Source organism: Vulpes lagopus, chromosome 4 (genome assembly GCF_018345385.1).
Source record: "Vulpes lagopus strain Blue_001 chromosome 4, ASM1834538v1, whole genome shotgun sequence".
NCBI classification, from domain to species: Eukaryota; Metazoa; Chordata; class Mammalia; order Carnivora; family Canidae; genus Vulpes; species Vulpes lagopus.
In genome coordinates this window covers 137,536,779-137,562,317 of record NC_054827.1, presented here as the reverse complement: position 1 = coordinate 137,562,317, position 25,539 = coordinate 137,536,779, and the positions used below count along the sequence as shown (strand labels likewise).

Here is a 25,539-nt window from a genome sequence, read left to right as displayed (position 1 = left end):
GTCTCGAGTAAGCACTTCTACACTTAAACTGCCTATTTTTAGAAATCAGATTAAAATTTGGTAAGATTCACTTTCTTTTTGATAGTAGGGAAGCCCAACTGCTGCTCTTAAAATAAATAGGCAACTAACCAAACTTCCTAGGAAAGTGGAAAATGTTGGATATATTTTTGATAAGTGAAGATTGATCATGGTCCAGCACCAGGATGTTAGGAAGGCATGCAACATTTCCTCCCAGCTACTTAACACAAGAAGTTGGCCAAAAGTATCAAGCAGTGCATATTTTATTACTTTGTTTTCTTTGTATAACTATAAAACCATTAAAGGGGCATGAAAACCCTGAGAAGCAGATTTTACTTATTTATAACCATTCTAGCTTCTGCTTTTTTCCCCCTCAACATCCTTTTTCAGTTAAAGTTGTACACCTTTTAACTTCTTGCACGTATTCATCTTCTTCCATGTTAAGATCTGTTACATCAGTGGAAGCCATGTGGCTAATTGGGGTCAGTCCTTGACCTGTTCTTCCCTACCTGGATTTATGTGCCTCTTCCATTTCTCTGACTTCCAACATTTTGGTTCTTGGCTAATGTCACCTTACTCTCAAACTAACTTAATTACCATCTGAGACTGTATGATTATTTCCCCATTGTACCATTTGATTGTTGGACAGAGCTGTCATTAATCTATCCAACCAAGTATTCGGGTTGTTATTCTAAAGGTAATTGTAAACCATTTTTAGATTTCTAAAGTGATTGAGGAATAAAATGATTTGCATTTCAAAGGTATTCTTGTGCTAAAAAAAAAAAAAAAAAAAAAAAAAATCTTGGCCTAACAAAAGATATTGTCTTCTAAAGCAAGTAAAATTTTCTATGTATTTCCTTTATTTAAGGCAATTAACCAAATTCCAACGGAGAAATGACACAGATACTCTGTAAAGTCCTCATTTTCTTATTTTTATTCATATTTACTCAGTATTTTTAACCAGCACTCTTACACTTTGATGTCATCTTTAACACTTGTGAGATTTTTTTTTTTTTTTTTTTTGCCTCTTCGATTTAAACCATCATCATTTCTCTTTTATCCATGTCCCCACCCCCACCCCCATACCTACCCATGCAGGTCTTTATGAACTGGATACTGGATTTGAGCAATGGGCTCCTACTGTTCTAGCATTTGAGGATCTGCCTTTATAATCAATCAAAACCCTCCAAAATCAGACTCACTTTCAGAAATACAGCCTTGATCACATCTCTCACGTTTTGAAACCCTTCTGTTTGTGACCCCCCGCTTATGATTCAAGTTGTAACCTCCTTTGTTAGACACTGAAAGTTCTCTGAAGTGTAGCCTCAATGATCTTTTCTAGGCTTATTTCTCATATGTTCCAGGAGATATATGACTTCCCTCAAAATGAATTGCTCCCTGTTTTCTAGGGATATCTTCACATTCTTGCTTCTTTGTACCAGCCTATGTTTCCTTGGAATTCATTTTCCACTTTGCCTTATTAAGAATTTTCACTTCATTTTCAAGGGTCATTTAGTATCAAATTTTCATTGAAAAGTTCTGCTTACTCACTCCATCGAGTGCTCAGTCATGTGAAAGAGAAAGTCCTGTAAGTAATAAAAAAAGTCACAGTTAAATGACTGCTGTGGCTGCAGATTTGCTACAAGGAACCTAGAAGAGAACACACCAAGTTATTCTTGCTGTTTGGTCCTTCCTCAGCTATATTATAATTCCTTAAAGTCACAAATCATATCATGCTCTTCCTTATCATTTTTATTATTCTCCATAAATCTTCTAAATAAAATGTGTTCTACATTGTATTATTACTTGTTTGCTTAGGTATGCAGGTGTGTTCTATAGAAGCAATGCTTTGGGCAATTTTTTTTTTAATTTGATCCAATCCAATGATTCCAAAAAACCATCCAAGACTACGAAAGAAACTCCAATTTTATGTTCTTATGTTCTTATGTCATTAATTAATTATACAAATAATTATATACTATTGCCAGCATTTAGCTAATTTTTAAAATTATATTTGTTGATCAATATGCATAGTATGTAATATATTATATTATTAAAATCTTGATCTGTCTTTTATTTTCTATACCTATATGATCTCTTCATTCTTAGAGCAAATATTATTTCTCTTCCTTTTTCACTGGAGAGGCACTGCTAATCACAGAGCTTTTCACATAGTAGATGCTCAGTAAATATAGTATTGTGAACACTGGGCATTCAATACTAAAATACATATATTATAATGCATGCAGTTGTTTATAAATTAGTTTGAAATCTGGTTTATTGCTGTCCCTTATATAAACAAACTATTTGATTTAAAATAAGTATTTTCTGGGGCACCTGGGTGGCTCAGTTGGTTAAACATCTGCCTTGGGCTCAGGTCATGATCCTGGGTTCCGGGATTGAGCCCTGCATCAGGATCCCTGCTCAGTGGGGAGCCTGCTTCTCCCTTGCCCTCTCTCTTTGCTCCTACCCACACTCATGCTGTCCCTCTCTCTCTCAAATCAATTGATAAAATCTTTAAAAAAATAAGATGAATATTTTTTCCCCTCTTATTAGATTCATTTAAAGGAAAAAAATAGCGTTCAAGATTTTCAAGTTCTCAGGGTACGTGTTTATCAAACATTTCCTGAGCTCAAGAAGCATCTTTAGAGTGAGTTACCAGGACACGTGAGCTGTTAGGCATCTGCGTTAGGCTCAGGGTATGATTCTGGAGTTCGGGGATCTAGTCCCACATCGGGCTCCCTGCATGGAGCCTGCTTCTCCCTCTGCCTGTGTCTCTGCTTCTCTATCTCTCTGTGTCTCTCATTAATAAATAAATAAATAAATAAATAAATAAATAAATAAATAACATCTTTAAAACAAAAACAAAAACAAAAAATTAGAGTAAGTTACCATTTAAATAATAAAGGAATGTTTCCAGAGCCCATTTATGTTTTCTAAAATCATATTGACTGGTCTTAAAATTTTTTAACACAAATGCTGTAATAGTAAAGAACTGTCACATGTTTCTGTTAGTTTATCAGTGATGACTACTGCATTGTCTCTCTGATATCAATTACCTTTGAAAAATACAACAGAACATACTCAGCCCATGTGTCGGTAAAACTCATCATGATAGGATAAGCACTTCTCAACCTTAACAGCAACTTGCGTATAGGACAGGAGATAATGTTTGGGTTATTTTGATGTTGAAGTCATTTCTGATAGCTTTACCTCCCTCACACTGCTTAATACACACATTATCAAATCCTTTCAGCATAGACACTAAAGACAAACATTCTCACAGTTCCCACTGCTCCAAGTCCAGATAGATCCACCATAATCCCTAACCTGGACTCAACAAAACAAAACAAAACAAAGCAGTCTTCTAACATGTCTCCTGGTTCTAACTTACAGGTTTTCTCTTTTGCAGAAACCATGAGGGCCCTTTAAAAATCTGAGTCCGTGCTATCACCACGCTGCTCCAAACCCTGCATGGCTTCTCAAGACATTCAGAATAAAGCCTGTGCTGTCCTGCTTGGCTACTATATCTCTGATGTCATCTGTGAACTTTCTTTCCTTTGTTCCAATCACACTAGTCTCCTCACTGTGGATCCAAGGCTCCAAGCATGTCTCTGCTAGCCCCAAAGCATTTGAGCCTGAACATTTCCTGTCCTAAGACACCCTTTGCACAGAAAATCACATGGTTGGCTCCTTTGCTTCCTGTAATTAAATGTCACATTTTCACACAAAGCCCTTCTTGCACCAAGTTATACAAATAGTATTTCCTCTTCACTATTCTATTCCATGTTTATTTGGCATCATTCATATAATTCCACCTGCCTTTTAAACTTTTTTTTTTCATATTTTTACTTGATACCTGCCATTCCCCTACAATAGAACTTCAGTCATTACAAGAATGTTGTTTTGCATGTCTATATAACCAAAATCTAGGAGGATGACTTCAAAAATGTAGGTGATTAATGAATATCTCTTGAATGTTTAAAATCTTTGTTATTAAAAAATGTGGGGATCTTTATTCAAAAGATTCTAATTTGAAAGCTTTCTATGTGATTTCAGAAATGACATGTTTATACAAAACCATTGAAATAAAATAGACTTTTTTATATTTCATGTTTTAACCACTGTGAAGAAATATGTTTCTTGAACTAATGAATTTAATAAAATATGCACCACTACAGCCTAATAATGTTCAATGGAATAAATATAGCTCTGGATTTCTTGATCTGTCATGAAACAGGAGATGTAATTATCTCAAAAGAATTCCAGAACTTAAAAAAGAAAATAAGTTTTGACAAGGCATAGGTGCTTACCATAATTTGAAAACAGCAAAAGTAATTTATTAAAATAGATTTCTGTTTTGTATTATTTTGTATTCTTTGTTTTTCAATCTGATAGCTTAGGCATTTGAGTATATACAACTTTATAATGTCGAGTAATTTAAATGCTTTAGATTTTTGTGATAATCTGCAGTTAAGGACAATGAACTTGTCCAGTACTTTTATTATGATCTTCTAACTATTTTAAAGATGTGGTATTATATTTAAAGCTTTCTGGTTTGGAAAAATGTGGAAAGAAAATAGGTAAAATGTAAACCCACATTGTAAAAATGTGCTTCTGTGCATGTGAGTATGTATAGAGAAAGACAGTTGTTTTACTATTCATACAAAATAAAAATTACAACATATATAGTATCTTAGGGAGAGTTTTATTGTTATCTTATTATAATCCAGTTGAGCTCTATAAAAAATACTCAGAATGTGTAACATAAAACCCACTATTATTTATGATTTCTACTGCTTCAACATTTACTGTCAAGATATTTATGACAGAAAATCTATTTTCTATACTCCACTGTTAATAATCTCTCTCTCTTTTTAATGTTATATTCTTTTCTAAGGATGAACTTACTATTTCATTGTGTGAAGTGTCAAGGCTTGCTAGAAATTTAAGTCCGTTTCACTAGGAAGAGATACATGAAACTTCATGTTTCATTGTTGGGTACATACACACACCTGATAAAGAGAAATATTATGATATCCTCCTTTGGAATAAAATATTGAACATATTTTCTATTTAATTGCTAACTTTAAATTGGATGGTGAAACAAATATATTTTGTATAAAAAATAAAACTGTCCAATGAGGGAGTGTAAATCATACTGTTACTAATATTATTTCAATCTCTCCTACATTATGAATAGCTAACTATATTGTATATTAATGTTGGATTATGGAGAAATCACTGCATCTGCTTAATCCCTGACACAAATTATTAGCTTATTAGAAATATGCACTTGTCAGTGATGTGTTTTCTAGAATTTGACTGGAGTAGAATTTTTACTTATGGATAAAGTAAAACAAAGGGTTAATTTTTTTTCTGAATTGCTAGAAACTAATGGGAAAACTAATATATTATAATATTTAAAACAGTTTTGATATATGAAGAGCAAAACAACTGCTATAATCATACAGTTACCTTGACAACTATATCCATTCATAATTTAAGATTAATTCAAAATTCACTTCATAATTTTGTGTCCAAGGATTATTCAAAGGCATTGCTTGTATAATTAAATGTTATAAAATAAATACCATAAATACAGCAGTTTAAAATACTTACTAGAAATTAAAACATGTTTTTATTTTAATCTCATTTATTCCCAACATACCAAAACACCAAAATGCTATAGTATATGTATATTTTTCCTATCGAAAAAAATATAAACTTCTACATTTTCTCGGTATAGCTATTTAAAGCAATCATTTTTGTTTAGATTATAAACTGAATAGAGTTTGTTGAAATGATGAGGCAAATGAGAGAAGGGGAGAGATGTAGCAGATGAAATAGCAGAAAGAAAAATAAAATGGGGACTCCATTATATTGATCAAATTTAGTATATAAATATATAAATATGTAATGCTACACTTCATAGAAATAATGGTGAGAATAGTTAGACAAATGTATTATAGCATCAGATTTCATGACATTGAGAACCTCTTTAATAAAGGAATATCTGGGGATCCCTGGGTGGCGCAGCGGTTTGGCGCCTGCCTTTGGCCCAGGGCGCGATCCTGGAGACCCGGGATCGAATCCCACATCGGGCTCCCGGTGCATGGAGCCTGCTTCTTCCTCCGCCTGTGTCTCTGCCTCTCTCTCTCTCTCTGTGACTATCATAAATAAATAAAAATTTAAAAAAAAATTAATAAAGGAATATCTCTCTTAATTCCTTGACAACTTGTTTGATGATGGCTAATAGTTCAGAAATATCATCCATTTCTGAGTAACTGTACATCCTTAGATGAATGACATAGAATGTAGAATCACATATGCAAAAATCTAGTTTTTCTGTATAAAAAATACCATAATGCAATTATTAATTATTTCAAACACCAAAAGCATTATTTGTATTAAGTGAGCTCCTTTAATCAAATTAAGCAGTTGAACTATAGATTATTCTTTCAGACAATGGAGGCATCTTTTCTTAGAAAATAGAACTGGCAACATTAATATAGAGTTTGACACCACATCGGTCATGGCCAACAAAGTTATGACTGACAGCCTGCCTAGGGCCCCAGGGACAAATCTTTAAAAGAATGGTAGTGTCCAAAGACAGAGTTCAAGGGAAAGGTCGGGAACAGAGCAAGACTAATACCTCTGAGGGTAACAAAAAGCTGCGAAGGTCAAATTAAAATCAATCCATCAGTTTATAGGCAACTCATGTGGCAAAGACAAGGCCAGAGCTCTATGATTCCACTCCACACAACCAATGAAAAACCATTATTATAAATTCTATAGAGAGGAGTGTGATATCTCGTGATAGTAACTGACAAGCTGTCAATCTACCTCAAGTGTTTGAGATGCTCTATCTCTTCCTGTTCAAGGAGGACATCCATCTTTGTGTATTACATTTTTGTGTAATATTCAGTGTCCCTTGGAGATATTTTCACAGACTTCTTTAAAAATGCTAATCCTACATTTTGTAAACTATATTATGTCATAAAGTTAGAACTGCATGAAATATATCATTGGCTTTAAGGAAAGGCTCTGGTTTGAATCACATCTCTACCACTTACTAATTGAATAACCTTGAGCTGTTTATTTTACACCTCTGAGCTTCAGTTTTACTATCTCTAAAATGATGATGATAATAAATGGCTTGCAGTGTTGCCATGAAGATGAATTGAGAAAGTGAAAGTAAAACATTTAAAGAGAGCTTGGAAACGATAGCACTATAGTCGCTATTATTTTATTGTACATTTCCCTGACAGCATAGTTCAGAGACTAACATACCACCACCACAATTCATTCTGTTGGTGAGGAAGAAAATTATAGAGCGAGGGACGCAAAGAGCTTTCATCTTGGGTGTCAATGCCAATATATTCCTAATGGTTGCCTAGTATACTGTGTCAAGAAAAGTTTTGGAATTCAGCAAGGACTACCATGAAACACTTTCTATATATGGTGGGAAAGAGTGACAGCACAACTACAAATGCTCACCTGGATATAGAGACTTCGATTAAATGAATCTAATTAAAGTTTTTTCTTCGATATAACTCACCTTAGTTTGGCAAGGATGTGAATAAAAAGGAATCCTCTTGCACTGTTGGTGAGAATGAAAACTGGAGCAGCCACTGTGGAAAACAATATGGAGATTCTTCAAAAAGTTAAAAAATAGAACTACCTTATGACTTAGGAACCACACTATTAGGTATTTACCTGCAATATACAAAAACACTAATTCAAAGGGATACTTGCACCCTGATGTTCATTCATAGAAGCATTATTTAGAATAGCCAAACTGAAGAAGCAGCCCAAGTGTCCAGCAATTGATGAATGGATAAAGAAGATGTGGTATGTATGTGCAATGGAATATTATTCAGCCATGAAAAAGAATGAAATCTTGCCATTTGCAACAACGTGGATGGATCTAGAGAGTGTAATGCTAAACAAAATAAGTCAGTCACAGAGAGACAACTACCATAGGATCTCATTCATACGTGGAATTTAAGAAACAAAACAGATGAGTAAAAAGAGAGAAAGAGAGAGAGGAGACAAACCAAGAAACAGATTCTTAACTATAGAGAACAAACTGATGGTTACCAGGTGAGGGGGGGTGGGACAGTGGGGGAAATAGTGGATGAGGATTAAAGAGTGCTTTTATGATGAAAAAATGAAATGAAGTGAAATGAAAAAGAGCTTAATTTGTAATATTCATAATAATTGTTAAATGATTATGTAAGTGGAAAGTTAGCTATCTATGGAGGAACCATGTAAGTACACAAAAGCACAATGATCCAAATCTTTTGGTGAACATTATCCAAATCATCAACAACAAATTAAACATTCTGATTATTTTTTAAATTATAGAAGCAGTTCCTTCACTTGATAGCTCTGTACCTCCTCTTGAAATTAAAATAGGACTTTTGCAATGGTGGTTGTCAATTCAGACCTAAAAAAAAGAGTGGTAAACTTCTTGAATATTAAGAATAGAAGTTACCACTCCAGATAACCTGATTCATTAGCCTAAGGTGCAGATCAGCCTGTGCATTTTTCAGAACCCCCAAGATAATTCTAAAATGAAGTCTCATTAAGAGGCATTGCCTTCTAGTCTTTAAAAATATCACATTTGTATTTTGAAATTGGTAGATCATAGAAAATATCTGAAGTCATAATTTTATTTCCTAATGTGATATTGACCAAATTCTTACACATTACAGACACCAATAAAAATCATTATGGAAATTAAATTATAAAACTCCACTAAAATTATGAGTTTTATTATATTTGATAATTTTATTTTCATTTATTTCACAGCTGCCTTCAGGTTGTGTCTCTTCTGTTTAACCAATGGTATTTACAAACTATTGGCTTTGTTGATAATGAATGTTAAACTGTAAAACTTCAAAGTTAATAGTTTTAATGTAAATGATTCAATTTCAAGTTTGCCCTTTTTTTTCTCTTGTGTGATGCTAACATTAACTGAAATTATCATTAGTTCATAAGATGATGTCTTTATTCGATATTCTGTAGTAGTCATAGTATGTGTTACATTATTATAGAAAACTGTATCATTCGCTTTTTTCTTCTTAGATGACAAGCAGTGAGGTTGCGTATTAATTAGGCTCTAAGTTTAAATTTTATTGTTCAAAGTGCTTCATGCAATTTAGTTTGGTATTACACAACACTTGATATATAAAAATAAATAATGCATGTCATTTAAATTGTTTTTGTAATGAATTCCTTCCAACATTTTTCTGAATATAACACAAATGGGATTGGGACAAATTTAGGATTAGTATTTTACAATGTTCTCTCATCATTTATTTCCTTTCACTTATTCCTAGGTCTTTATTTATTTTCTCTTCTCAGAAATGAATAAACACATATATAAACATAATTACATGTATTAATACGTATGTATTTATTTGTAAATATTCATAAATACACAGATATACACATAATTTTGGGATACATTTTTTTAGTTCATATTAATTCAATAAGCCACACAATCACATTGCAGGTATGATAACAAAGCCCTTCATAAATACTCAATTGACCAAATGACAGTTTATCATTTCTCCAGACATATCTGTATTAATTTCAATATCAAGCTATCTTGGTGATGTATTTGTTATTTTACCAGCATAACTAACTTTCTGACTCTACTACAAATAATTCCATATTTTAACAGATAAATAAATTAAATCAGATATATCTAATACTCAATTTCTGTACTGATGAGAATAACTAGGAGCTCCAAATAACAATTTGCTTAAAATAACTTAGCATTAAATACTTAATGTAGTATTTTGTTGTTGGTGCTGATGATATAGGAATATTTTTACAGGTAAATTGTTTTTCTTGCCAGAGCTCACTGGACAATATTTTCTTAAAATAATAAATTATTCTTCTTCAAAATATTCATTATTTAGGTAAAGAAAATCATTTAACCTACAAATGAGTGATTTTAAACTCGACTGTAATCCTTTTTAAAAAATTTTAGAGCACAGGAACATCTATTTTTATTAAAGCTTTTGATGAGACATTTTTCTATATTGAGTATACATGTCATATTTCCCATCCCTTACTATAACCATCCAAATTGTATATGTTATCCACTATGGCATATCAAGGGTTTTCTCACAAGATCAATGATATAACAAAGACACTTACATAATAAAATACACTCATTTGAACATAAACATTATCATACTGGACAAATTTTCAGGAGAAATTTAAAGTGAAATATTAAATCTCATTGGAACCAATAAATGTAGCTTTACATTTTTCTCACTGATGCTCTTGTTGTCTCAGAACATCTGAGTTGAATTAGTTCCATTCCAAGTTCTCATGACTTCATCTTTAAAGATATCAGAGGTCACAGATAACAGAAAATTTTCCATATATACACTCCAAATTAAAAATACAGGCCAGGCCCCAGACCATTGAACCAGACCATTGAAAATTCCTGGAAAATTTTCTATACCATGTCCCAGCATGTAGTGCTGACAGACAATAGCAGAAACTCAATGTTACTTTAGAAAAAGAGGAAAGAAAAAGAAATCATTCCTGATTTGTTTTCTCACCTAGAAGCCACAATTCCAGGCAGTTATCCAAAATCTTTGACCACTGAACTTTGATTGGATTGAGAAACCCCACCAAAAACCCATATGATTTGTCATGATGGATTACTGTAACTAAAACGAGGAAACATCTTGTCCTATTCTTTCAGAGAGTGGCTTTTGTGACATTTCTGCCATATTACAGCATGAAAATTGGAAGTGGTCTTAGTTGTGGGCATCAGATGACATGTAAATCCTTCCTGTAAATTCACATCTGTGACTAATTCTTTCCGTTTTGCAATGCCAATCCATGTTTGCAACCAAAAATTTGAACTTAGAACACCATTTTTGTTCTGCAGCGCTTGTAGAACTCAGTTGCAATCACACAGTTCAAACGTTTGGCTTGAATTTTAACATCCCAAGACACCCTAACCCATCCTTGGCGCCTGTGCTTCTGTTTAGCCAAAACTGCCCTCCATTGTTACCTAAGGTCAAGAGGCTACAAAATTTATCTGCAAGACACTGAACACAAACAAACAAGGAAAAATAAGAAGCAAGGCTATGACCTATGTCTTGTAGCATCCTTGAAGTGTATCCCAAGTTTATATCCATTCACTCTAGCAGAGCCAGAAGCTTCTATCAGTATGATTTTTCTATTCTAAAATTTGACTTTTCTGATTTCTCCAAATTTATAACCCAATTTACTTTAAAATTGGGGATCTCAAGGTTTTGCAGCTAATTCAGTTGAGCAAAGATTGCCCTGTGAAAACATATGGCAAGTGGGTGTAGAAGGAAAAATGCATTTTTCTGTAAGCACGTTTCTCCAGAGAAAAACAGAGGTAACGCATGGGTGGCACATTATTTTGTCACTATTCATATGGCCTCCCCTGAGGGAATGTCATGCTATAGAGAAAGAAATTTTCTTTCCCCTTTCAACAGTTAAGAACCATGGTTGTGGGGTGTCCTGGTGGCTCAGTCAGTTAAGCATCTGCCTTTAGCTCAGGTGATGATCTCAGGATCCTGGGATCAGGTCCCACATGGGGCTCCCTGCTCTCCAGGGGTGCTTTTCCCTCTGCCTCTTCCTCTCTCTCTCCCTGTCTCTCATGAATAAATAAATAAAATCTTTAAAAATAAAAGAACAAGGGTTGTGATTCTACTTCTGGGATGTTAGTATGAAAATTCCATGCTCCCACTCCCAGTGAAACTAGTATAACTCATTAAAAATATAAAGAAACGTATATGTAAAGTCTCCAGAAACTGTGCTAAGGGTATAGAGCAAATAAATAAATATTTATTCAAGAAAATCTACTAAAACTTGATAAGAACAGTTCAAGTCTGTGGCATTTTAACGGTAACCTGTCCTCTGCCTCTCACTTCCTCAACGACATCTCAGCATAGAAAAGCTTTACTCTGAGCATGCCTGTGCAGCTCAGTCTATTAAGCATCTGACTCTTAATTTTGGCTCAGATCATGACTTCAGTGTTGTGAGATTGCCCCCCACCCCCCCATCCCCCACCCCAGTCAGGCTCTACTCTGGGTATGCAGCCTGCTTGGGATCTTGGGATTCCCTTTCTCCTTCTCCATCTCCCTCTGCCTCCCATCCTGTCTCTCTAAGGGAAAAGAGAAAAAGAAAAAAAAAAAAAAAAAAAAGGTCACTTGGATGGATGTGACCAATAATATGAGGCTTCCTCTGTACTTATCTCCCAATCAAAGGATCCATTATTTTATTATAAGGAAGAGACAAGGTATGAGCATTTCTATTATTTTCCAAGTCAAACCTGAAGAGGCTAAATTACTGATGAGTGCAACAAAAGGTTGAGTACTCTCTTCTTCCACCCACATAGGATATAAATATACTTCAAATATGACAGGCTGAAAGTTCTAGGGCCCAAACTCCCTCACATCAGCTTGCTAATAAGGCAGAAGGTCTATGAAGAAAGAGAAAAGCTGAGAAGACCAGAAGCCACCTCAACACCCAGGGTCTTGTGTAGTGGCTCAGAGTTTTGTTTTCTCTTGGGGTGAGGCAGTCCATAACAGCAGAAAGAGCTCTGAAGCTCTCTTACTTCAGAACTGCTTTATTTGAAAAAAAAAAAAAAAAAAGTATAGGAAAGTTCAAGGCTAAGGACACTCTAAAACAATAGTTCCCTGTTAAAGAGCAATGAACTGAAACATAGTCCAATTTATTCACCATAGAGAACTTGAGGGAAAAAAAAAAACTAAACAAAGACTTCAGAGGTTAAAACAGACCTCAAAACTGCCCTCAAAAACAACCCTTGCCCCAAATTAATTGAATCAGAGTCTAGAGAAACTTATGCCACAGACACTGTTAAAACAATAGAGCAATCAGCATGCAATTAATAGACCCTAACAGCTGGGTGGAAAGCAAATTAGGTAGACAGCTTAGCAGAGAGATCAAGGAAAGAGCCAAAGAGAGAGCCCTTCTAAAACTGTTGGCATTCCAGAGGCAACTATGGGATACCCTCCAAGAAGCAACATCAGAACCTCACCATAGGGAAATAACTTCATTAAAATAGTCTAGTCTAGTCACTAAACAAACTAACTAACCTCACTAAACAAATAAACAGACAACAATTAAAACAAGTCCTGGTGAGGAGGGAGATGAATCACTATCAAGATTTGTTAACATATATCATCTAAAATGTCCAGTTTTCAATCACAAAATATATGTGGAACATGCAAAGAAACAACATATGTCTTATATTTAGGAAAACAAAACAGAAGACAAAACAGGAAACAGAAATAGCCTGTAAGAACACCAAGATATTGAGCTTAACAGACAAATGCATCAAAGCAGTCATTATAAGTATGTTCAGAGAACTAAAGGAAGCTATGCTTTTAAAGGTAGAGGAAGCTCTGGTGACAATGTCTTATCAAAAGGGAATGATGGAGCTGAGTAGGGTCAGTCTTGTGTACTAGTGAAGAGAAGTTGGTATCATACTAACCTAATAGAAATTTAGGATGTTAATTATAATACCCAGAATAATAACTAAGAAAATAACTAAAATATGCAGAAGGGAAATGAGATAATCAAAACAGTACACTAGAAAAAAAATACAATAAACCACAAAAGAAGGAAGTTTTGGAGGAACTGGGGAAAAAGGCATGCATAGAAAGTAACAAAATGGCAGCAGTCAATCTTTTCTTACCAGTCATACTAAATATAAATGAATTAAATTTACCAATTAAAAGGCAGAGGCTGGAAGAATGAATAAAAAAATATGATCTGTCTATATGTTCAACACTTCTATATATGCTGCCTACATGAGTCATTTTATATTCAGGCACACAAATAAGCTAAATGAAAGGATAGGAAAAAACATCTGTGCAATTAGTAAACAAAAAAGACTGGGGGTGCTTATTTCAGTATCAGGAAAAAAACTAGACCTTATGTCAACAATTTTTAGATAAAAAAAATCATTATATATTGATTAAAGGGTCAATTTATCAGAGATACCAGAGTTATAAACACACACACAGACACTGACAGATACTAAAATGAAGGCTCATGTCATGCCATAGAAAGCACCAGAGTCAGTCAGGAGGCAGAGGGCACTGTGGAAATTGTAGTCAGGAGTCTTTACTATGGTTTCTACAGGAAGGAGCAGGAAAGGCAGGGTCAACAGGCTAGTTTGAATAATTTCAGCAGACCAAAGAACATAGGAACTGGCCCTAAAGCTCTGAGATGATGTGGGCATGTGGATAATGGCCTGGTATATTAGAGCCCAGTAAAGAATGCAGTTGGAAGTACAGGGGCTGGACTACATTAGTATACATTCGAAGACACACTTAAGGGTGAGTTATTTACCATAGGTAAGAACTGGCTAACCCTTGGAGGGACAATCTCTCCAGGGTCAGCAAGGCCCCAGATGTTAAACATCAGCATATACGAAGTAAAAGACATGGTTAATAGAGTATTAGATTATAACCTAGAGTATAAAATAGATATCCATGAATCTCTATTCATATAATTAAATTATTGAATAGTTTAAGAACTCTTCCATGCAGAAGAATTCCAAATAATTTCTATAAATACTCTCCCCTTAAAGAGGTAGAACACAATTCCATATTCCTCAAGTGAGGGCTGCCCATAGAGAATTTCTTCCAAAGAGTGGAGTGGTAAGGGAGGAAAAAAATAAGGTAGCTTTACTGTGGAGAAACAATAATACCTCAAGCTAGGTGATTAAGGTTGACATCAATGGTGACAAGTCATGATATTGATAGTATGTGCCTTTGATACAACGTGTTCAGAATGGCACTTTAGCTTTTCATTCTTCCTCGTCCACATATATTACTTATTTTTTCCTGTTTTAAATCAAAGTATAATTAACATACAGTGTTATATTAGTTTCAGGTGTACAGTGTAATGATTCAACACTTCTATACATTTGTCAGGGCCCATCAAGATACATGTACTCCTGATTCCTTTGATCTATTTCACTCTCTCCCCCACTTGCCTCTCCTCTGGTAACCACCTGTTTGTTTTCTGTAGCAGACTCTGTTTTTTTGTCTCTTTTCTTCTTTGTTCATTTGTTTTGTTTCTTAAATTCTACATATGAGTGAAATTATATGGTATTTGTCTTTTGATGATTGACTTATTTCACTCAGCGTTATACTTTCTAGCTTCATCTATGTTATTGCAAATGGCAAGATTTCATTCTTTTTAGTGATAGAATAATATTCCAGTGTGTGTGTGGGGGGGTGGGTGGGTGTGTATACACATCTTCTTTATCCAGTCATCTATGGATGAACACTTGGGTTGCTTCCATATCTTGGCTATTGTGAATAATGCTATAATAAGCATAGGTGTTTGTTTTACCATCCATCTGAAGCCCTTATAAAGGCCAAATGTTTTGGAGGATGTTCTAAATCATGGTGAAGGTCATAAGACTTTAATAGGCAGGAAGCTCAGGCAAACGTCATTAAAATACCAGTTCTCCTTTTGCTCCCTGAATTAGAGACCATGGGATAAAGAATCAGAGACGCCCAGGTAATTCTATTTCATTTATCTTTTTCATTCTCTTTCTTTGATTTATTAATGAGTCTTTCCTAGAAACTGCATCTGCTATTATGTTAGCAGTTGGCTTGTTAATTTGACTATTAGTGGTAGAAAGATATCTCACCCATCACCATCCTAAGTTCATTCTATCTGTGAAGATTCCTCATTTTTAAATGTTATTAAGTCCTGCTATTATAAAAACATATGCACATGCACAAACACTCTACAAATATTCAGGGGCACCTGGATGACTCAGTGGTTGAGCATCTGCGTTTGTCTTGGGTCATGATTCTGGGGTCCTGGGATCCAGTCCTGCATTAGGCTCCCCACAGGGAGACTGCTTCTCCCTCTGCCTGTGTCTCTGCCTCTCTCTGTGTATCTCTCATGAATTAAAAAAAAAAATCAGAAATTTAAGCAATGAGAAAATTCAGTAAAGACCAAGCCACAGGACCCAGACCAATCCATCCCCCTGCCTCTCTTCTTCATGCTTTTGAACATGCATGAAGGGGTGGAGTAGGGCATGGTTTACATGGGCATCAATCAAAGGGCCAAACAGTACCCACCCAACCTCCAGGAAACCTCACATATCCTAAAAATGTAATAGGAATGGAGGGGTTGTAAGGCCCTGAATTCAGAAGAGTAAGGAAAAATCCCAGTGATGCTGAGTCTTTTGGAGGATAGCTTCCATCTATGCTCAAGAACCCCTTTCATTCCTGATGGAAGTTAGGGAGGTGAGCACAGACTCCCAATTCTCAGCTTAGTCTTAATGAAAAGGTGTAGCTGATTGTCACCTCGCCTATTCTCTATGTGGCAGGTTCTGGAAACTGAAATGTGGAACTCCTGGCTCGCTCTGTGAATTAGCAGACAGCAACAGAGGAAGCCAAAGAGAAGGCAAAGCAGCCCAAAGTAAAAAGGGAATATGCTATTTCCACTTCGGCAAGGAAATATCCACAGATTGTCAAGTAGTGCTCAGTCCAGTCCCCAGACACTGGAAGGGAACTGGGTTCAAAGATAGGGACATAAAACTGTTCCGTGGCCTGAGTCACCTTGCCCCCCTTCCCATCCCCGAGAAGACAGCCCTGTTTTGTAAGGATTAAGGGAAAGAAAATTTTCCCAGCAGCAGTGACTTTTCACTTGTTAGAAAACTTAGTCATTTTCTAATAGTACAGAGCCAGGTGAGCTTTTAGGGGCAAGGGTTATGGGGATATTACCAGAGGAGGACAGCAGGATGGATATTGCAAGGCCTGAGAACAAAGTATGTGCCACCTCACATTTATCTGACTTGAAACAAACTTTGAAACAACCATGAATTGTCCCAGCATGTGTGTGTGTGTGTGTGTGTGTGTGTGTTGGGGGGATATCTTGGGTAAGGGAATACCCTCCCCGCAAAGATACCACAAGGTACACTTTTCAAAGTTAGAATCCTGATTAACTTCTAGGAGGATTCCAGAATATTTTTCACTTTTTTAAAAAAGGGAATATCTACACAGACAGCATCTTAATAATCAAAGCCCCTTGGTTCTTTGTGTTAAAGAAAAAATTCAGTTGATGGCAAAAGGTGGCTGATCCACTCTTCAGAGAAATATTCAGAGTATTTGAAATAAAGTTGGACCTATTAGAACAAGTTAAAAGAGGGACAAAGTAGTGGCCTTGAAAAGAAGAGTAACAAGGTAATCTTCTACTCCAGCTTCTAGGGATTTCAGCTCAAAGGAAACAGGCTCAAAGTGAATAGCAAAGGGGGAAAATGAAAAAACAAAAAAAAAAAAAGGAAGAAAGAAAGAAAGAAAGAAAGAAAGAAAGAAAGAAAGAAAGAAGAAAGAAAGAAAGAAGAAAGAAAGAAAGAAAGAAAGAAAGAAAGAAAGAAGAAAGAAAGAAAGAAAAAAAGAAGAAAGAAAGAAAGAAAGAAAGAAAGAAAGAAAGAAAGAAAGAAAGAAAGAAAGAAAGAAAGACTCAGAGAGATGCCAGACAACATTAATTAGATAAAGAGGAAGGAGCAAGAAAAGACCAAAAAAGTTTCTTTGGAATTTTTCATTTAAAAATCCACAGACAAGAACAATGACAAGTCTGAAAGGGAGCAAAGAAGTTGGTGCCAAATGTTGTCGGGGAGAGGAGAAAACAACAAGAAACTATCCAAAGTAAGACAGCATTAGGTGAGATATCTTTCTACCATTAATAGTCAAAATAACAAGCCAACTGATAACATAATAGCAGATGCAGTTTCTAGGAAAAACTGACTAATAAATCAAGGAAAGAAAATGAAAAAGATAAATGAAATAGAATTACCTGGGCGTCTCTGATTCTTTATCCCATGGTTTCTAATTCAGGGAGCAAAAGGAGAACTGATATTTTAATAATGTTTGCCTGAGCTTCCTGCCTCTTAAAATCTTGTGACCTTCACCATGATTTAGAACATCCTCCAAAACACTTGGCCTTTATAAGGGCTTCAGATGGATGGTAAAACAAAACGTGTCCCATTCCATATTCAGTCACAACTCAAATGGACCTTTAAACAGATGCTAAATCATAATACCTTAGAAATTTCAGATGGGAAACAGTCATTTGGAAATACAATACGTACATAGCTTCATTAATTTTGACACATATATCCTACTAATAAAAGTGGTTAATGATAGGGGAAATTGGGTATGGGGTATATGGGATGTCGCTATAATATGTTTGTGATCATTCTCTAAATGTTAATGTATGAGTCAAACTCATTATTTGCAAGAAGTGAGAACTTTATAATATGCATAGAAGAGGATAATTTCAAACAAAGATATATTAATACTAAAATGGTGTAATTATGGAGAAGAATTATCTCATATTCTACATAAGGGGTTCGACTAGAGCAATGCCAATATTTCTTATAATTTTAATATTTTTTATCTTTTATTTCCACTTTTATCTATCATATATACACTCATACATCCCCCCTCAGCAATCTTTCATTAATTTCAGCATTTAAGTGATTGGCTTAACTTTCTTCCTCCCAAAATTTCCAGTCTTCCAAAGAGTAAAAATCTTAAATATGATTGCTAGTAGTAATAACTTGCACATGTACATATAGATTCTGTAGGGACACATTAATAAAAAATAATAACCACATGTGTACAATCATATTTATGGAATAATATAATGTCAAAGATAGTGTATATTACAGATAACATAAAATGTAATCAAGAGATGATATATAGGTTGTAGAAAAATATTATTAGCTTTATTTTCTTCTATTTTATATATTTCTTCAAAATCATCTCTCATTCTTCTCACAAGACTATCATGTTAGGTTTAGAGTGATTTTCCTGTATATATTCCTAATTTATGTGGGGTTGCTTTATCCTTCTTTTGTCTTTGTATCTTTCCACCTCCTCTCAGTCAAAGTGGGAACCATCAAGTTATTTTGGTTAGAGAAGTACTGTAAGGAATACTTAAGTTTTCCACAATTAAAACTATTTGCTGTCAAGTATTAGTTGTTACCATTTCTTGTGTGACCATGAATAATCTCTTTATTTAATAATGTTAGCTATAAAATGGGCATGAAATAATATTAACATGACAAGGTTGTTGTGAGTGTAAAATTAGGCAATACACCGACACTTGATGATGTGTTCACTCAACCTTATGTACAACTATCTTTATTAAAATATTTATTATCATTGATGAGTTTCCCCCAAACTGAGATTTGTCAACAGCTATCTGATTAAGTTTGGGAGTGGAATGTCCTGTTGAAGTCAAACCTGAATATAACTTAATCTCTGGTCAACAGCTTGATGGCCACCTTGTGAGAAATCCTGAGCCAGAGACATCCAGAAAAGTTTCTCTCAGATATGAAAGAAAATGCACGATGTAATAAAGTGTTGTTTTAAGCTGATAAATATTAGAACAATTAATTTTGTTGCAATGGCATTTAGTATCTGTTTTGATACCTGGAATTGAGGAATTATTGTAAGAAAAACAAAATGTAGGCATAATTTTGATCTGTCCAATGGACTTGGAGGAGAAAATATTTAAAAAATAAATAAGAATGAAAAGTCTAACATGTGTTAAAGAAATTGTTAATAGAAGCCCATCTTCTTTGATAAGGGTATGGATCAATGTTTATAGGTAAATGAGGTAAATCTTCATTGAAACTGTAGGAAAGAGGATCCTTGTTATGTAATAGCAAAAGTTTATCAAGACTATTGCTGTGGCTACTGGAGTAATGAATAATATTCGCTCAAAATTCATATGTTAAGGGCAGCCCCAGTGGCGCAGCGGTTTAGCACCACCTGCAGCCCAGGGCTTGATCCTGGAGACCCTGGATCGAGTCCCACGTCGGGCTCTCTGCATGGAGCCTGCTTCTCCCTCTGCGTGTGTCTCTGCCTCTCTCTCTCTGTGTGTCTCTATGAATAAATAAACAAAATCTTTTAAAAAAAATTCATATGTTAAGCCATTATCCCTAGTACCTCAGAAGGTGACTGTATCTGGAGATGAGATCTTTAAAGAGGTAAAGGGAGTTATACCAATAGGTCATAATCCAATAGTGGTGTCCTTATATAAAGAAGAGATTAGGATACAGACAGAGATAGAAGGATGACCACATGAAGACACAAAGTGAAATGTTCATCTATAAACTAAGGAGAGATGCCTTAAAAGAGACCAATCTGCCACAACTTATTTTAAGTTATGGTCTCTGGAACTATGAGAAAAATCACCTTTTTTTTGTTTAACCCATGTGTGATTATGGCAGCTCTAGCAAAATAACCAGTTTTGGTACCAGGAAGTAGAATGTTTCTGTAACAAATACCTCAAAATGTGAAAGTGGCTTTGACAGTGGGTATTGGGTAGAGGCTGGAAGTCTTTTGAGGTATATGTTACATTGCCTTGAAGAGATTGTTGGTAAAAATATGGAGGTAATTCTGATGAGAGCTTAGAAAAAAAAGAGATCAAGAGAAAGATTCTATCATGTTAGAGTTATACATATATAATTATAAATAGAGTATTGGTAGAAATATGAATTTCAAAGATGCTTCTGGTGAGATCTCAGAGATACATGAGGAGCGTGTTATTGGAAACTGGAGGAAATAAATTCTTGTTTTGAAGGGACAAAGAACTTGGGCAAATTGTGTGTTCGTGTTTTATGGAAAGGAGAACTTGTAAGTGATAAAATTGGATAGTTAGCAGAAATTCCTAAGTACATTGTTGAAGTTGTAGCCTGTTTTCCCCAGGATGCTTATAGTACATTGAGAGAGGAAAGAGATAAACTGAAATAGGAGTTGTTAGGCAAAAAGGGAACAAAAAATTGAACATTTGGAAAACTCCCAGCCTATCCATATTGCTAAAAGTGAGAAAGTGGGCTCTGGAGAGAACACTCTCTCCAAGTGAATGGCTGAAGAGTGTTTGCTAAAGAGATTATGGACTAGTGAGTTAGGATCCAGTCAACCACCTGAGCAGAGGCCAGGAGTAGAGATGGGATTATTCCAGCAGAAAGAATTGCCAACTTGAATTTAAAGGGACAGAGACAAGATAGACTGAAAAGGGAATCTGTCAGATTTCTAAGATTCTATAGGACATTCCAACAGAACAATCTACCTGTGTAGATTGTGTAAACATGTGTTATCTTTCTAAACAGGGGGAGAATTACTTGAAAAGTGGTACAGAGGCTGCCAGAGTTTCCCTTGCACCACAGGCCCAGTGGGCATAGACCTGGGAGATGGGCTCTCTGCTTAAAGAGGTCAGAGTCACCACCCAAAGCTAAGGGGGGAAAGGAAAAAAAACAAAAAAACAAAAACAAAAACAAAAACAGCTGCCCAGGGTCAAAGGTTTGGGGGCACCAGAAAGATGAACATGGAAGATAAGCTGTCCTCCCAGTGGACACAGAGGACAAGGCAAAAAGATTATTCTTCAGTTTTAAAATCCAATGGAATTTGCCTTGCTGTATTTCAGACTTGCTTGGGACACGTTGCTCCTTTCTTCTTCTTTCTCATTTCTCCCTGTTGGAATGGGAATGCCTGTCCTGTGCCTTTTTCACCATTGTGTTTCAAAAGCAGATAACTCTTTTGATTTTACAGGTTCACAGCTTGGGAGGAATTGTGCCTCAGGATGAATCATATCTCTAGTCTCACCCACACCTGATTTAGATACTATTTAGATGAGATTTCATACTCCAAGCTGATGCCAGAATTCATGAAGACTTTGGAGGTTATTGGGACAGGATAACTGTATTTTGCATATGAGAAGGACATCAATTTTGAGGAGATGGAAATGACAGAATATTATGAGTTGAATTATGTTTTCCAGAAATTCATATGTTGAAGTCCTAATCCCCATTACTTAGAATGTGATTGTATTTGGAGGTGAGGGTCTTTAAAGAAGTGATTTGGATAAAGGAAGGTGATATGGATAGACCCTGACTGAACATGACTAGTGTCCTTATAAGAAGAAGAGATTTGGAAATAGGCACAGAGAAAGGATCCCAAAAAGACATCAGAAGATGGCCATGCACAGGGGCCATAGAGGAAACCAGACCTGCTAACTAACATCTTGATCTGACTTCTAGCCTGCAGGGTTTTTAAGCTACCCAATCTTTGTAATTTGTTACATTAACCATACCAAACTGATATAGGTGGAAAGAAAAACATGGTCCTAATGTACCTGGTGATCGAGCTAAGTAGATTTTCAGCCAGAATGTTGAAGGCGCCACTGACTCTACTCTTGATTACGCTAGGAGGAGGAAGGAGAGAGATAAACTAAGGGAAAGACTGTTGAACATGATGGAGCCAGAATTTTATGAGTTTGGAAATTCTCAGCTTCCACAAACAGAAATCAATAATAAAACTAAGAAATGTCTTCCAACAAAAGATAATATTTAGAGCAATGCCAGAAAAAAACTTAATCCAAAGATAAGTCTGAGGGGAAATGTAAAATTTTACATAAAGATCCCAGAAAGGTGAAAGGTAGTGCAGAGGCCCACACAGCAAGGAACTGGGGGAGGTCTGTGGCTACCAGCTGACAAACATCTGAGGCCCTCAGTTCAACAACCCTCCAAAAATTGAATGGCGCCAAGAAAGTGATTTAACTTAGAAATGGATCTTCCTTCAGTTGAGCCTTCAGATGAATTGCAGCCCCCGTCACCAGTTTTACCTGGTGAAATAATAAATGTTTGTTTTTTTAAGCCACAATATTTGGGGATAATTTATTATATTGCAATAGAGAATCAGAACTGCAGGGTTGTTGTGAGTATAAAACTAGATGCAGAAGGTCTCTGCAGTGGTGTAAGTGCTCACACTGTAATATTCATTGCTATTTTTATTAACACTTATTATATTTAATGAAATTGCCCATTTATGTACATATTCCAAGATTACTGAGAAAATGGTTCTAATTTTATCTCCTTTAGGAGAATTTCCAAATAGGCTGCAAAACATAAAACTAACTTCTAGAATAAAGCTAGACAAGTTATTAATCTATAATTTGCAAAAGCATAGCTCATTTGGTTTCTTGTATTTTATTTTTACATGTCTTTTTTTTAAAGATTTTATTTATTTATTAATGAGAGACACAGAGGGAGAGAGGTAGAGACATAGGCAGAGGGAGAAGTAGGCTCGCTGTGGGGAGCCTAACGCAGGACTCAATCCCAGTACCCCAGGATCATGACCTGAGCCAAAGGCAGACGTTCAGTCACTGAGCCACCCAGGTGCCCTATTCTTACATAAGTCTATTTGGTAAGTTTACAGTACTTTACTTTACCTATCCATAAAATTGAGAAATAATTTCCACCTACACACCACACAGGATACTGTGAAAATTAATGAGGTAATATGCATAAAACTCTAGAAGCCTTTAAATAGTGCTTTAAAATGGTATTTTATCACTGTGGGAGGGTCTTATCTATTTTTCTGAATAGCTTCCAGCATGGTGATAGAAGAGATAATGGGTAGGTAAGTCAGAAGGTAGGCAGATGGGAGGAAAGGTGGATAAAAGAGAGAGAAAAAAATAGAATAATATATTATACTAGAAATTATCTTTTACTTAATGAAAGTATCTTTTTTTTTTTACTTCCTGCCCCAAAATATCTTCAAGTATATACAGCCTTATATTTGACAGCAATCTGGTTTCTTTTTAGTATTTTTGGACTAATCTAAAGGAATATTTGTTGTATCTTCCTAAGTCATTTGACACTTATTTTTTTTCTTCAATCCAGATACTGTTGGTTTTTTTTTTCTTTTTTTCCCTTTTTTTTTTTTTTTTCTTTTAAGATTTCATTTCTTTACTTCAGAGAGAGAGAGCATGAGTGGAGAGAAGGTCGGTGGAAGAGGGAGAAGCAGGCATCCCACTGAGCAGGGCCCTCAATGTAGGACCTGATTACAAGACCCTGGGATCATGAGCTGAGCCAAAGGCAGACATTTGACTGACTGAGACACCCAAGTGCACCTAGATACTATTGTTCTTAGAAAGAAAATGAAAACAATCAATTGAAAATAACCCAGTTTTCTATATATTTTATCAACCTCTTCTCTCCTTATCTAACCTATTATTTAGATTAATGTTACTTTAATATTTCTGTTTTGTACAGAGTGTTTTATACATCAGTGTGTGTATATAAATACAAGAGCATGTAATAGGACATTAAAATGGAACATTTTCTGCTGATGTCCAATGACACACAAATTAGCAAGAGCAGAGATAACAAGTTACACCAGATTTCCAAAAAGAAGGATAGACACCTCTAGTATTTGACAGTATTAGATGCAACTGTACAACCTGATTGCCACTTGTGAGACCCATAGCTAATTATACTTTCTTCCAATTTCAGTCCAATAGAGTCTCTTAAGCAATCATGAAAACACCTGGAAATTTAGAGAGTCTCTGGTGAACCTCAGGTCTTACCAAGACCTTATAGGGCAGGGAGGGATAGGGGGAACTTCCTTCCCTTAGCAAAGCTGGTAGGGAGGACACAGAAAGTTTGTGTATGTTCCCCAAATATGGAGAACACAGCATTTGGTATGTGGTTCACATTTTGTCATTCCAAAGAATAACAAACTGGCTTGATTACTGTGCAACAGTGAAACAGAAGACACTGATTCAAAGGTAACTCTACTCAAAACAACCAGGGATTAAATTTGCATGCTTCTCATTGACGTAGGCAACCTGGACTATCAACTAGTGTGTCATAAAAGTCACCTGGCATAAAAGTCACCTCCAGGGAGACATACCAGGAGGTGCATAGGACTGTCACTTCAGGAGCAGAGAGGTTTTCCCTGATGATAGCACAAAAGTGCTCCTCCCAGAATAAAATTGGCTCTACCACAGCTGTCCATTATAACATCCCTGCCTACTTCTGGGGACGGCTTCTTATCTCATCTCACTGCTGTGTCCTGGTGGGGCCAGAGGCAGTTTCACCAATGGGAGTAGAAAAGAACTAGTGGAGGCAGGTGGAAGAAGCTGACTTTGGCCCCTTGCCCTTTCAGGATCCTCAACACTGAAGTAATCAAGAGCTATGACATGAGAGAAGTTTTGAGTTTAGAGTTCTGAACTTCCAAGGTTGTGGACATTTTATTAGAATGAGTCTGTGTTTGGACTTGAAGTCATGTGAACATTTTTTTAGTCCCTGAGGATTGTAAGACAAGCCAAGGAATATGCCTTAAATTTTATCCAAGGACTAAAAGGAACAGATCTACTAAGCAGTTTGAACAGGATGGAGGAGGAATAAATCAAATTTTTTTCTGTTGTAGCTGAGTTTCTACTGCACACATAAAAATACACACACACACACACCTACACACATAACACAAAGACCTATATACACATGTGTAATCATGTTTGTTCCTCAGTTTATACATAAATATATTCCTAATGGTCATATAGAACATATTATGTGCGAACATTGTTCTAAGTACATTTGCATTTTATGTATATTAATATATTTAATAATCAAATATTATGAGGCATTTATTATAT

At 35.5% G+C, this 25,539-nt stretch overlaps 1 long non-coding RNA gene across 1 annotated transcript; it reads right to left on the bottom strand.

The window, feature by feature from the left end:
- Positions 1–929: 929 nt before the first annotated feature.
- Positions 930–7,640, bottom strand: LOC121489800. The gene is made up of 2 exons (XR_005987425.1): positions 7,580–7,640; positions 930–1,604 (listed from the first exon to the last, which is right to left on the bottom strand). It is a non-coding gene; the product is annotated as an uncharacterized LOC121489800 (long non-coding RNA).
- Between the last annotated feature and the right edge of the window lie 17,899 nt (positions 7,641–25,539).